The sequence below is a fragment of the Scardinius erythrophthalmus genome (assembly GCF_964197995.2).
Source record: "Scardinius erythrophthalmus genome assembly, chromosome: 19".
In the NCBI taxonomy this organism is placed as follows: Eukaryota; Metazoa; Chordata; class Actinopteri; order Cypriniformes; family Leuciscidae; genus Scardinius; species Scardinius erythrophthalmus.
The window spans coordinates 36,253,369-36,267,585 of record NC_138239.1 but is presented as its reverse complement, the minus strand read 5'-3'; positions in this window follow the sequence as shown (position 1 = coordinate 36,267,585).

Sequence of the window (14,217 nt, the reverse complement as noted above, 5' to 3'; positions counted from 1 at the left end):
CCAAGGTTTTTATTTAACACCGTGGCTAGGCTAACAAATAAACAGACATCACCCGAACAAAATATCCCGTTACAGTTTAGTAGTAATGATTTCAACTTCTTCACTGAGAAAATAGAAAACATCAGAACCACAATTGTAAACGTTCAATCCTCAATCGCGCCTTATAACTCAGCCTCGATTATCACCCCGCAAGAACAATTACAGTGCTTTACAGCTATAGAACAAAAAGAGTTAAATAAACTTATTTCATCTAAAACAACAACATGTTTATTCGATCCTATACCAACTAAACTACTGAAAGAAGTGTTACCTATAGAGAGCCTCTCCTCAATATTATTAACTCGTCTTTATCTTTAGGTTATGTTCCAAGAACATTTAAACTGGCAGTTATGAAACCTCTCATTAAGAAACCACAATTAGATCATAATAATCTAGCAAATTATAGACCCATTTAAAATTTTCCATTTATGTCTAAAATACTAGAAAAAGTTGTATCCGCCCAACTGGGCTCTTTCTTGCAAGAAAATGACATCTATGAAAAGTTTCAGTTTGGATTCAGACCGCATCATAGCACTGAAACTGCGCTCGTTAAAATCACAAATGATTTACTTTTAGATTCTGACCAAGGCTGTATCTCAATACTAGTTTTACTTGATCTTAGTGCTGCGTTCGATACTATAGATCATACAATACTCTTAGATCGACTACAAAATTATACTGGTGTTCAAGGACAACAATTAAGCTGGTTCAGATCATACCTATCAGACCGCTACCATTTTGTCTATTTAAATGGAGAAAAATCGATCATAACTTCAGTAAACTATGGAGTGCCGCAGGGATCTGTGTTGGGCCCTCTATTATTCTCAATATATATGATGCCACTTGGAAATATTATAAGGAAACATGGAATTAGTTTCCATTGTTATGCTGATGACACTCAAATCTATATTTCATCACGGCCGGATGAAAACGCTAAATTATCCAAATTGACAGAGTGTGTTAAAGATATAAAAGATTGGATGACACGTAATTTTCTTTTATTAAATCCAGACAAGACAGAGGTAATACTTATCGGTTCAAAAAAAATGCCCACAAAACCTCTCACACTACAACTTTAACGTCGTAGGATGTCCTGTTACTTTATCCTCTACAGTAAAAGACCTGGGTGTTATACTCGACTGTAACCTGTCTTTTAAAAATCATATTTCATATGTTACAAAAACAGCCTTTTTCCACCCTAGAAACATTGCTAAGCTACTTAACATGCTATCAGTTTCTGATGCAGAAAAGTTAGTTCATGCATTCATGACCTCGAGACTAGATTACTGTAATGCTTTATTAGCTGGTTGTCCTGCATCCTCAATAAACAAGCTACAGTTAGTCCAAAATGCCGCCGCTAGAGTTCTTACTAGATCAAGAAAATATGATCATATAACACCGATTTTATCATCACTGCATTGGTTACCTATAAAGTTCCGTATTATTTACAAGGTATTGCTACTGACTTATAAAGCCCTAAACGGCTTAGCTCCAGTCTATTTAACGGATCTTCTATCGCCCTATAATCCATCGCGCTCTTTAAGATCACTAAATTCGAGGCTTTTGGTCATACCTAGGATATCCAGATCAACCAAAGGAGGGAGAGCATTTTCACATTTAGCTCCAAAACTCTGGAATAGCCTTCCTGATACTGTTCGTTGCTCAGACTCGCTCTCCCAGTTTAAAACTAGATTAAAGACGCATCTTTTCGGCCAGGCATTCATATAATATTTTTAATCTTACAGTTCAAACTACAATCCGGCCTCTAGTTCATAAATGCCAGAGGAGAACTGGCCCCTGACTGAGCCTGGGTTCTCCCAAGTTTTTTTTTCTCCATTAGGTCACCTGATGGAGTTTTAGGACACCATTAGGTCACTTGATGGCGTTTTTTGGTTCCTTGCCACTGTTGCCTTTGGCTTGCTCAGTTGGGGATATTTTGGGGATATTTTATTTTATTTTATCAATCAATAAATTCCACTAGAAACAAACCTTGTTGTATTATTTTAATTTAATACTGTGAAGCTGCTTTGATACAATCTGTATTGTGAGAAGCACTATACAAATATACTTGACTTGACTTGACTTGAACAGAATGAAAAAACAAAAACAAAACAGAGCATACATGTGTCAGATAGAGAATGAGGGAACTGAATGACCACTGCTAAAACTCAAAGGAACATCTAAACTAAAAAAAAAAAAAAAAACTAGTGTAAAAACACTTTCACTCTAAAATTGCTATTAAGTTTCACAAAAAATTACAAAGAACCTCAAGTAAAGCAATTTTTTTACACATATTATTCAGAAGAAAAAAAAAGAGAAAACCCTGTTTATTACTTAAGCTGTGAAGTTGTTGTCCTTTTTGAAATGGCATTGTGGATTGGAAAAACACAGAATTAGTAAGTGATTTTACAGCATGTATTTTAATGTTTATTACCTGCTCCTGTTTACTTTCAATGTAGGTGTGTTAGTATAACTGTAAGTGAAAAAATGAGGGATGAATGTAAATTATTTTCTCTGAAATCAAAATTAAAGCCACACTTTAATGTTGCTACACACCTTAACCCATACCGCACACATTAGGATAGACCTATAGAAAAAAATATTTGTCTCTTTTTCTTTTCTTAGAATGGCTTAATTTGAAGTGCTGTAAAAAAAAAAAAAGTTTTTGACAAAATATTATTTTAAGGTACTTTATGATGTATTTTATGAACAACTAAACATACAATAGTGGACATAAAAAAAAAAAAAAAAAAAGCCATTTAAAGGGGTCATATAATGGTACATGCACTTTTACAAGTTGATTGTACTGAAATGTGTGTTGGCAGTGCCTGTACACAACCATCATAAAATGATAAAAATCCATCTAGTGTTTTTTTTTTTTTTATCTCCTTATATGTTTTCCAATCTCTAAAATCGAGCCGTTCGACCTAGTGACGTCACACGGTCGGACGCCCCTCCCACGATTTGTGACTGACAGCAGCGTTTCAAATCAGACCCGCCCTCGCTCGTGAGCGAGCTGTCAATCATCATAGTCTGCGCGTCATTGTTGATACTGGAGCGCTGTCTATGAGCAGAATGGCGTCTAAGCGATTGTGGTGTTCTGTTCTTGGGTGTAATAACGAACACAGCATCATATTGATGTTCCTAAATCCGAACTGCTGAAGACGCAGTGGCTGAGTTTGTTTTCGAACGGAATATTCCCCACGATCAACGTCAAGCTTTCATGTTTGCGTGAATCATTTCACACACCAGACTGCTTTACAAACGAGGTCAGTATAAAGCTGGTTTTGCTAAGAAGCTGCTCCTGAAAAAGGATCGGTACCAACTTCATGTTCCTGCTGCACCTCCAGAAGAAGTGAGTGAAACGTTTTATTAACCTTTATATTAATCTTTATATTAATCTTTGCAAATAGCGAGCACGCTTCACGATGAATGCGGCTGTTTACACTCAGGGTACATTACGGCACGTTTTCTATGTACGACGTTATCAATATAATTCATAATCCCACGTTTATAATGAACAGTGTACGCACAGAACAGAGGGGCGGGGTGAGCAAAGCTCATTATCATTTAAAGACACATGCACTTAAACAGCGCTAGCGTGCTGAAAACAGAGCTGTTTTTGACCAGGTAAAATGAGTGTTTTCTTACAATACTAATGAGAATTTTTAATTAATATTACAAACTTTTAATTTAGACCCTAAAGAATCATATTAGCTTGTACAAAAATGGCATTATATGACCCCTTTAAATTAGATTTTTATCTATAATACAAATGCCTTGGCAGTCCTTAACATATGACTAATCAACATTATATCACTAGCATTAATGTAGTTATTGTTACAGCTCAACAGATTGCAGCTGACCTTTCTAGCTAGCTAACCTATTGCAATAATGCCATACCACTATTGCAAAGTTTTGCCGCTTGGCAACACAGATTGATAGGTTAATGATAGATTTACCAAAAACTAATTTCCTAAAAACTTTGATTGATGAATATGTCATCATAACTTACCTGAGGTGATGTTTCCACTTTTTTTGTGTATGTGATATGGGTTGGTCCTTGTTTGTTACTGACCTTTTAGTTTGCTTTCAGCAACTACCGACAAGAGACGGCAGTCTGTCAAAAATCGCGCACAGAAAAAAACTGCATGTCACGTGACTAAACCAAAACAGATCATTGGCTAAACTAAGGTCTTCTCATTCCAACAAAAAACACAAGAATGTTTTCTTAAAGAGACAGTGGCAAGGAAATTAACACAAAGAGTATGTTGCCATATGGCCACACCATGCGGTAGAGGGTTAACTTGCATTACACCCAGAATGTTCATTTAATACTGTCACAAAGATGAAGTGAGGATCTAATTGCAGGCATTATTTTCAAAAACATAAAGAAACAAAACACTCTGGCATAACCAGGAACAGAACAACCTAGCATCACGCAAGAACAACAGACCACTGAACAGGACAAAACACAGGGCTTAAATACACAAGGACTTAATTAAAGAAACAAAACACAGCTGACATGACTAACAGGATAATGAATTAACAGGTGACAGGAATACACACACAGGGAAACTTGAACTGAACACAGGGAAAACTAATCTAGAAACACAGACAGACCTCAAACCGTGACAAATACCAGCTTTATTAAGACTGTTGTTAGCATATTTGTACATTCCATAAGTTAGTTCATGAATGCCAGATTTGACTTTTTTGTCAAATTCAAGAGTGTCAATGCTGAACACATTCTGTATTTTCTGCTATAAGTTTCTCCGGTGTACAGTGAATTATTCAGAGAGACAATTTGATGAAAAAATGTGAGATCTTTGAGACGCATATGAGATTGCTTGAGTCCGATTGTCTGGAGAAACTGACCAAATAAGTCTCAATTTGGTCTCATGTCTAGGAGAAAGACTATTGAGATATTAAAGAGACCCCATAAACAAATTTCCTTTCTTATGGTTTAAAACCCCAGTCTTTCTTGGGGACATTCTTAGATCTCGGATGCAGGGAAAAGCTGCTCCATTGTCTGCTTTATGCACCTGTCAGCAGTGGGTTTGCCTGGAAAACTCAGACGAACTAATTAGAAGGGCTGTTCACATACTTTTGACATGTAATGTGTATATAAAACATTAATGATCTGAAAAGATTGATCTTGTGGCAGTGATCACGTTATGGTACCTTGCACTTTGTTTCTGATTGCTCTAAACGACCTGTCATTTCTCTTTCAGTGGAAACACTTTGATGTGAAGATGTAAAGGCCCTTTTGTTTTCAGCGTAATTTCAGAGCTGGAAGCGTGTCTCAGCGGTGGGGATCTCTTCCCTGTTGTTGTGCAGTTTCATTAGGTACAACTAATGAAAAGATGGCCCTCGGATATCCCCGCTGGTGACTGTCCACTGGTCTCTACTTATTTCCCATCATCCCTCTTAACCCTTCAAACAGGTGTGCTTCTCTCATATTTGAAGTCCCTGCCCGTGGCGCTTAAGACACTCAACCACCAGCAGTCAAAAATAGTCCTTGTTTTTAGGCATTTGGCATTTTGACTAATGGACATTTCTGTCTATTTACTCACCCTAGTGTTGTTTCAAACCTGTCGGATGTTTCTCGGTGCAACATGAAAGTGGATCCCCCACCCCACCACACACACACACACACACCTCATTCTACACAATGACAGATCATAGCGACCACATCTGTCAAGAATCAAAAAGCACCATAAAGCATCACAAAAAAAAAGTATGCACCACTTTGGAGCAAAACATGATATTAATCTCATAAATTGTTGTGTTTGACGCTATGCTAAGCAAACATACTAGCTTTCCCTGTTGCCAAGAGCAATTGTTTTCACGTCCAACAAAAGTCCACGTAAGATCATTTGAATGTTTTTTTACGAAGGTCAAAAGCAAAAAAGGGTAAGTGAGACACTAAATCAAATGGATTAAAACGGTGTGAATAGAAAGGTGCCAGTAAAAAAATAAAGTGTAGCTGTTGCTATAGTAACAAACTACACTTTTACGTGCACTTTAGACACTTATATTGTTCTTTCTTTGCCATACAATAACTGCGTCCTTGTTATGAGTCGAGTTTTCTAATTACTTCAACTGCTCAGTAATATCAATGGTATGACCAATTTCAGGAGCTGCCAAAATTACTATTTAAAATCAGAAAATGAGCATAGCTCACTTACATTCACTAAAATATTGAAACGTTATACCCCACCCCCCCACCACCACCACCACCACACACACACACACACACACACACACACACACACACCACTCCCGCCACCCCCAAAGTACAGTACTCAAGTACTGTAACAAAGTTGTGCTGCTTAACATTTTTGTGGAAACTGTGAATTTTTCAGGATTCCATGAAGGATATAAAGTCAAAACGAAATGCAATTATTTTAATATATAAGTCTTTACTGTCACTTTTATTCAAGTTAATATGGAAGCCAATTTCCACCACATAAGGAAAAACAGAAGGAAACAGTTTACAATGAGGTTTCGTTAAGGTTAACATTAGTTAACTACATTAGTTTACATGGACTAAGAATGAACAATACTTACAGCATTTATTAATCTTAGTTAATGTTAATTTAAACATTTACTAATACATTATTAAATTCCAAACTTACATTTGATAACATTAGTTGCGCTATGAACTAACATGAGTTACCAAAAAATCATAATTATGAGAAAAAAAGTTAATAGACATGATGTCAAAATTGAGATTAAAAAGTCAAAATTATAAAACAAAAAGTCATTATGAGAAAAAACTGCCATAATTATTTTTATTTTTCTAAGTATGGCTTTTATGTCAGAATTTCTCCCTTTAAATCTCATAATTATCATTTACCAAAGCATGATTTTTTTTTTCTTATGTGGTGGAAATGGTCCTCCATGATTTAATGTGTACTTGCTGAACAAAAGAATGAATTTCTTTCAAAAACAAACCAAAAAATCTCACTGACCACAACCGTTTGAATGATAGTTTAGAAGCAGAACGGCTAAGTGATCACATAAGGCCCGTTATAGCGTTGAGATTCAGTTAATACGTGTTTGAAAAAGCCTTGAATCGGTGCGCTTCTCAGAGATCCTCAGTGGATGTGTGTCTCCTCACAGACAGGTGAACGAGGCTTTGAACGCTGCCGTTTGAAAGCGCAGATGCGAAACGAGATCCGTAACTCAATCCCAGGGCAATTACAGCCACAATAGAATGCTTATTTATTTGACTTTCTTTGATTTTCAAATGATGCTTTAAGAAAACAAAAGCAAAACGAGCTTCACATATGGGCATGTCGCGTTTGTCATTTGAACACAGTTTCTCTTCTTGGAGTTGTGTCGCCTCATTGGTGTCACCATCCCTGAGCCGGGGTTAAAAGTGGTTTTGTTAGAGGAGGGTTGGAAGCGCACCGCAGTCAAGTTTTTCTCATGTTTGCAGACAGACGGGGAGGGCAGTCGGAGGAGGAGGGGGCAATTCCCACCCTTTTCCTTTTTTCTGCTAGTATTCTTCTCTGAAAGGAGTGTGACCACCGGATCCGCCTGGGATGAAATGTCATATCTCAGAGTGATCTTTATCGCTTAATTGCTTCCTTTGTCTCCCATGATTCCCCAGGCCCTACGGTGACTCTGTCTTTGAAGTGTCAGGGGAGGTTATAGGGATACAGACTGAGCCGGGATGCTGGACGAGACTGGGAGGTGCTGTGATGTGTCTGACAGCTCGCTGCTCCTGCTGCGCTAAAGTTACCTGACCAAGACAAACACACCGAATCATGCTAACAACACAGCTTTTACACTGCCAGCCACTGTCGTCCTAACGGAAGGAATAATTCACACGGAAATACTTACTATTTACCTCTCCTTAGGTTTTTCCAACCCCATATTCAATCTTTTTTATTGTATAATTGAGATAAAAAGTAAAAATCATGATATACTGAGATAAATAGTTAATTATGTGATAAAAAGTCATAATCATGACATCAAAAGTCATAATTATCAGATGGTCAAAATTAAATAAATGGCATCCAAAGTCAATAATTCACACAAAAATTCTTACTATTTACTCCCTCTCTTGTTGTTCCAAGCCCATATTATTGTCCTGTTTTGTTATAAATCTGAGATAAAAAGTCATAATTGTGAGATAAAGACTTTACATAGACTTTAAATGAGATAAAGTCCAAATTATGAAACAAAAGGTAATTATGACAAAAGATCAAAAAGGTCAAAGATATGACACGCTAAGTAATCATTTTGATATAAATAGTCAAATTATTTGATAAAAAACGTCATAATAATGACATAAAAAGTCCAAATTATAATATAGTCAAAATGAGAGAAAGTCGAAATTATGAGACAAAATGTGAAAATTGACAAAAAGTCAAAATTATGACATATTAAGTCATTAATTATGAGATAAAAAAAAAAATCAACATTACACTCTAAAAAATGCTGGGTTGTTTTAACCCAACTTTGGGTCAAATATGGACACACCCAAACGTTTAACGTAATTAAAATATTTAACCCAATGGCTGGGTTTGTCCATATTAGACCCAAAGTTCGGTTGAAACAACCCAGCATTTTTTAGAGTGTATGATAAAGTCATAATCATGACATAAAAAGTCAAAATTATAAGATAGCCAAAATGAGATAAAGTTGAAATTATGAGACAAAATATCATAATTGAGAGTCAAAATTAAGATATTCTAAGTCATAATTATGATATAAATAGTCAACATTATGATAAAAAGTAATAATTATGACATTAAAAGCAAATATTACGACATAAACTAAGTCAATAATTCACACAAAAATTTATTCCCTATCACGTTGTACCAACCCCATATTATTCAATCTCTTCGGCACAAAAAAAACAATTATAAATATATATATATATATTGAGAGAGAGAGACAGAGAGCGAGCGAGAGAGAGAGAGAGAGAGAGTGAGTGAGAGAGAGAGAGAGAGAGAGAGACAGAGAGCGAGCGAGAGAGAGAGAGAGAGACAGAGTGAGAGAGAGAGAGAGAGAGAGAGAGAGAGAGAGAGAGAGAGAGAGAGAGAGAGAGAGAGAGAGAGAGAGAGAGAGAGATTTTCTTACACAGAATTGTTGTCTTGTTTTCTCAGATGTTAGATCACGACACACGTGTCTGGTGTCAGTAACGTCACACCTGGAGCAGTGTGTTGGAGGAGCAGATTATCAGTGAATAAAGACCTGCATGTTGTTCTGTTTCTCACACTAAAGCCCTACTCAGGGAGTATCTCAGTCATTCACAGGCATTTCACTGCCATCCAAATCCTGAATGTTTTCTTCCACCACACGCATCAAAATTCCCTGCCGAATTAGCTACTGTTTCTTGACAAACACAGAGTGTAATATAACTGCTGTCTGAATCCACATCTCTGAGTTAATGAGATAAAGTCGTTATGTATAATGTTCTCTTTGACCACTGCCAAGCACTAACCCTTGAGCTTCAAATGCTGGGAACTGTTAAGAAGAAGAATATTACAGTGAATTGGCGCTGTTAAGAAGAGAAAGAGAAGAAAACCCCCCACATACATGAAACTTTTGAAATGGGCTTTTATTATTGGGTGCAATTTAAAGAAAAAAAATGTATACATGTATAAGCACAACCATATTGATGAACAAGTCAAATGTTTACCTTATGTAAATAAAAGTTTGCTTTAACTGATTTCTGCTGATTTCAGAGATAAAATGCATGACAGAAAACCATTTCAACTACAGCGCATCAGTTTTCCTATTTTCAAATAGATTGAAATAATCAAATAATAAATTGGGTTGCATAATAAACAAAATGTCATATGCTTGGTAATAATATATTATTCCAAGCATATGACATTTTGTTCACAGCTGAGCTGACAGTCCCGTGACTGACCGCGTGTTCGTGGATCACAGAACCTCCTGTGCGTAAAACAGTGCATTACTTTTGTCAGTGCGGTGCATGCAAATATACTTTTACAGGAATCTACATGAGAAACAATTACTGCTGTCCAAACAGGGCTCAAGCTGGCATTCGGCTTCAGAAGATCTGGCATTTAAGTTACCAGGACTTAATGATACTTTTATCATGCTTATATATGATGCTTACAGTATATGCACTTCTCAAGCACTGTGAACCAGGGCCCATTTTCAGCCCACAAACCCACCCACCACAACTACTGTGTGTGTGTGTGTGTGTGTGTGTGTGTGTGTGTGTGTGTGTGTGTGTGTGTGTGGGTGTGTGTGTGTGTGTGTGTGTGTGGGTGTGTGTGTGTGTGTGTGTGTGTGTGTGTGTGTGTGTGTGCGCGTGCGTGCGTGTGTGTGTGTGTGTGTGTGTGTGTGTGTGTGTGTGTATGTGTGTGTGTGTGAGAGAGAGAGAGAGAGAGAGAGAGAGAGAGAGAGAGAGAGAGAGAGAGAGAGAGAGAGAGAGAGAGAGAGAGAGAGAGAGAGCATGCAAGCTCTCTGCCAAGTGACACAACACTTTTTTAATGCACAGGGTAAAACTGATGCCCTGCTTTAAATCCAAAGTTAAGATGTGCGATTTGCCGCTTTCAGCGTGTCTCTTGAAAATGAACTAGACTCTTGTGTTTTCCGCATCCCGTGTGAAACTGCCTTTATGTCTTAAGTGGAAGCTACAGCCGCCCAATTTATGAGTAGCCCACCGGGAATTCTCCCGAATGCCCGTTTATGTTCCACAAAAAAGGAATGGCATGAGGGAGTGCATAAATGCTCAGGATAAGCGTTCAGGGGTATACTTTCCATGTTGTTACAGTACAGCTCAAACTAAAGGTCAGCCCAATCCCTCCACAGGGCCGAGAGCAGATGTTCACTTTGGTGTGGGAGCGAGCCAAATATGAAACAAATGTGAAAAATTTTACACGAGAAAAAAATCAAAGCAGGGAGGAGCGCTCTACTGCTTTCAAACATCAGTTGGGACGTGTTTAAGGAAAGACAGCTGTGATGAACACGTGACTGACGCAACCAGGCCTTCGAGCGCCATTAACAACCACTCGCATTTAAAACGGCAACGTGTTTGAAACTCTGCAAGGAATGAGACATCATGTATGTGTGAAAGTTCAATCTAATATCAACAGAACCGCTTTTGTGGCATCAGTAACAGTGGGAGATGGGCAGATCTTTGCACCATCTGGTGGTAGAAGGCAATACTCGTTCTTACAAACAAAAGAATTTATAGAATAGAATATGTTGTAAAATAGACATAGGCTATACAGGGGCTTCATAGTGTATGAGACCATTGATCACCAGGATATTGAGGAATCAAGAAGTTCAAGTGGACTTAATGATGCAATGAACATGCAATGTTTCATAAAGTTTCAGTTTTTAAAATGTTGTGGTTTTGATGTCAAAATGGTTACTTTATAAGGAACCTGCAAAAATGGCCAGTTTTTTTTTTTGTTTTGTTTTTACAGAAAACTTGCCAACTAATGTATGTCAAGCTAAAATGGCATGGTTGCCTGAGTAAATGCATTTTTATCTCATGTTTGCTTGCTTTTGTTAACATTATCGGTTAGGGCTAGGGTAGGGTTAAGTGTAGGTGGTACATTTACACAATAGAGCATTAACCCTTTAGCGCCACTCAACGGACATTTCCTAACTACCGTGATACGTAACAATAACAATAAAATGTTGCCAGATTCACATTCTTCGGTTTCGGGGGGAAAAAACTGATCATGCTCTTAGCACCGCATTTCACTTTGAGAGTGTCGCGAAACGTGCAAGCAACATAATATCATTTTCCAGAAATGTTGCCATAAGCACATTTTTCTAACGAGTCTGGGTTGGGAAAACAGATCCTGTGAATTCATGTCATTTCACGTGCCGTGCCGCGATGCAGGAAAGACATGGACAGTAGGGGGCAGTCATGTTTAATTTTTTGAACTAACACAGCAAACTATCAGCATGTATTTACTTGAATAGTAACACATCAGGGTTATTGGCACGAGATTTGTAACCGGTCTAGAACGCACAGTAAGTTTGTACAGCATACTGCACACTTGCAATGTGAGAATTGACATGCGAGTTTGTGTATTTGCATAGAGTGTTTTCGTTAAGGATAATTCACGTACACACATGACACGAGGAAAACTGCTAAAAATTACAAAAGTTTCATAACAATATTCCATACGACTTGTGCACTATATTCGCCTGTGAAAAATATTAATCTCCACGTAAACTTCAAAAACGTGAATCTGTGAAAACGGTGACGGCATGCACATGCGTATTATGTGGTTCGTCTATAGCAGAGGTCTCCAACACGCCACTCGCGAGGGGAAGTTCACATATCGTGTCTTTTGCGCACTCAAGTTCGTTCAAATGTAGGCGCGCGGCAAGAGCGCTCATAATTGAAGCGACGCGCTCATTTTTTCCAGGCGCAGCGAGATGAAGTGCCACAAGTGCACCGTAGGTCATGTGACAAGAACCAACCAATCAGCTTCACCCTTTTCCGTAACAACATTGAGAGCTCAGTCAACATGAAGGATGGGGTGCACCCAAACACTACGGGTGTCTTTCTCTTCTCTGTAAATAAATCTTGTAGCATTTTTAATGTTATTATTGTAATGTTTATGTAAACAAAAAGTGCATATTGATGCTAAATTTATATGTTATTTGCTGGTTTTCGACATAAAACTTGGTGAATTGATTTCATTGTGTAGTATTAATACTTTTTCAACAGGATTCTGTGATAACCGTGATCATTTTGGTCACTATAATAATGAAATGAAATTTTCATGCCATTTCATCTCTTCTTATGATCAACTAAAATCAACTATAATTATGTGTTTTTACAGTATTATATGCAAAGTACAATTTTCTATAAAAAAAAAATCTCTGATTCTTTTCTTTTCTCTGACATTTAACAGTGACATATATAGGCCTACAAAAACTCTTTTAGGTCTAAAACAGTTTGGATAGTTGTTAATATGAGAGTTATGAGACATTATTTAAGAGATTTAAGGATTGTATAACATGAGCAGCTCTCGGCCACTTTCATTTTTAAAAAGTAGCTCTCAAATGAAAAAAGGTTGGAGATCCTTGGTCTGTACGTGTATGTGCGCGGGCGCGTAGTCTTTCTTTACAAAGTGACGTTGCCAATTACTTGTCTGGCATGCATAATACAGCGTTTTTAGTCGTTTCCACAGATCTGTGTGAATGGGAATCACTTTCATAACATTGTCATCTGTACAGAGGGAAAAAAACTTTCCGTTTTTAGTACATCGCTGTCGTGTAAACGTATGCTTAGTTCATTTATCGATTCAGCAGCAGCTCTGAATGGAACTTTTCCTCAGGGACTCTACAATGCACTGTCTGATGCGATATTGTAGTGGATGGTTGCATGGTTTTAATATTCTCTCTAATATTCTCAATCTTGCATGTAAAGAAGTTCATATAGTCATTACTACTGTGCTGATTGGAAACTTCTGGGGTTGAAGCTTAATTTCTCGTTAATCTAGCCACTGTATATCAAATAAATACCTAGGGTTGTTTTTGTTTGTAGGCTCTCTTTGAGTCTTCTTGGAGCTGCCCTGAGTATAGAGCGTAGTTAGGCCTCCTCTCGTCTTCGAGAGTCAGCATACTCAGGCCTCAGTTCTCGGAGCCAGATTTGGGCAGTAGCCCTGAGTTTCAGGCTGTTTTCCTCAACCTCCTCTGGTGCATCTGGGTTTGGAGGACTTTTAACCATTCCTTTCTCACTCCCCTGAGCTCCATCTGTTATATTAGTTTCAAGTTGCTAGGCCTCCTTTAGGCCTCCCTGACTGATGTTGGATGTAGTTGGGCCTCTTCACTCTAATCTATCTATGAGTCACTCTATCACTCTTCACTCTATCTCTATCTCTCTATAGAGAGAGAGAAAGTCGTTATCATAAGGCCTTCGTCCTATGAGCTCCACTCTTGAACTAGAGCGTTGTTAGGCCTCCTCTCGCTATAAAAGTCATTGCATTGAGGCCTCCACTCTGTTGAGCTTTGCGGGCCAGTGAGTTTATAACTCTTTCTTAGCTTTCTCAGTACTGCCTTTGAGTCTTTGACCTAGGTCAGCCAATAGGACACTCATCCCTTCAGCATGGCAGCGTAGGTTTTTCATTCCCCATAACGTCCTCTAGTCTAGGGGACGCAGCGTCTCATTCCCCTTCACAGGGAACCATGGTTACATGCGTAACCTGA